Consider the following 1360-nt stretch of genomic DNA (forward strand, 5'->3'; position numbering starts at 1 on the left):
GCATATTTTCCAGATCATCCCATCAGCTGCTCTCTTTGTAGCTTACACCCTTAAACCTTCAGTAGATGGGCTTATCTACAGAGCAGTAATATTCAAAGTTTGCATCGATACAACAGAGAAGGGAAAATATCCCCTGAAAACTAAACATGTATAACGATGGATCAACTTTATATTCGTAGCTAGAAGTTGGAGGTCTTTCCTGTTCACTTCAATACAGACAGTTTTCTAGTGACCATTAGTGAAATTGCAGATTGATGATCCTGTACGCTAGACCATATGGGAGACCTGTCTTTAAGGTTTCTCATATGCGAAAAGCTTTCAGAAGCTGAAACACTATCTGATACATAAAGATTACTAACAATTATGTTGGGATTATGACCTAGTTATTGTGTGGTAATCATCCCTACACTTGTCTTAATGCTCCATATGGTCTAGTTCTGTGGAGTTCTGGGTTTTACCCAGGTTTCTTTTTCTTTCGGTGGCTGGTGTTCAGTCCCCAGTATGTGACATTAAAGATCCCTGGTCAATTACTTCTGGTCTTTAGTTGTGTAAATCTATGTAGACAGATATTAGTTTGAATTCAGTACATCAGATAGTGAGTTTAGTCCAATAACAGTGGTAAACTGGACTTTTAAGAGCTGCCTCCTCACGATAACACTATCTTTGTATCATTTCTCTATAATCTTGTGGCAGCCACTCTTAACCTTGACAGGTCCCATATGGTCTAGCGGTTAGGATTCCTGGTTTTCACCCAGGCGGCCCGGGTTCAACTCCCGGTATGGGAATCTATGTAGACCAGCTGTTTTAGAATTAAACTAATCTAGAATTTAGTGCTGTGTGAAACTGCATTTCCTCTAATGTACACTATAGGCTGCTCTAAGAAAACTGTGTCTGTTGAACATAAAAACCCCAAATTCTCTCTGCAAATACAAAGTTACTATTTGGGTCATCTTAGATTTACGTGCTGAAGCCCATCAATCTGCAATTTCACTGATGGCCACTAGAAAACTGTCTGTATTGAAGTGAACAGGAAGGACCTCCAACTTCTATCTACGAATATAAAGTTGATCCATCCTTGTACACATGTTAAGTCATCAGGGGCTATTTTCATTTCTCTGTTGTATCGATGCCAACTTTGAATATTACTGCTTTGTAGAGAAGCCCATCTACTGAAGGTTTAAGGGTGTAAGCTACAAAGAGAGCAGCTGATGGGATGATCTGGAAAATATGCAGCAGGTTTTTTCCATTGTGTTGAGAAACCTTGAAAGTTGAACTCATGTCCCATATGGTCTAGCGGTCAGGATTCCTGGTTTTCACCCAGGCGGCCCGGGTTCAACTCCCGGTATGGGAACTCCAACCT

At 40.5% G+C, this 1360-nt stretch overlaps 2 non-coding genes across 2 annotated transcripts; both read left to right on the forward strand.

Annotated features, from left to right (window-relative positions):
- Positions 1-713: 713 nt before the first annotated feature.
- On the forward strand, positions 714-785 carry trnae-uuc (transfer RNA glutamic acid (anticodon UUC)). Its single transcript has one exon. It is a non-coding gene; the product is annotated as a tRNA-Glu (tRNA).
- A 494-nt stretch (positions 786-1279) lies between these two features.
- Positions 1280-1351, forward strand: trnae-uuc (transfer RNA glutamic acid (anticodon UUC)). Its single transcript has one exon. It is a non-coding gene; the product is annotated as a tRNA-Glu (tRNA).
- The last annotated feature ends 9 nt before the right edge of the window (positions 1352-1360 follow it).

Source organism: Seriola lalandi, unplaced genomic scaffold, assembly GCF_002814215.2.
Source record: "Seriola lalandi dorsalis isolate HSWRI2012SDOR001 ecotype SW California unplaced genomic scaffold, Sedor1 jcf7180001988442, whole genome shotgun sequence".
Lineage (NCBI taxonomy): Eukaryota > Metazoa > Chordata > Actinopteri > Carangiformes > Carangidae > Seriola > Seriola lalandi.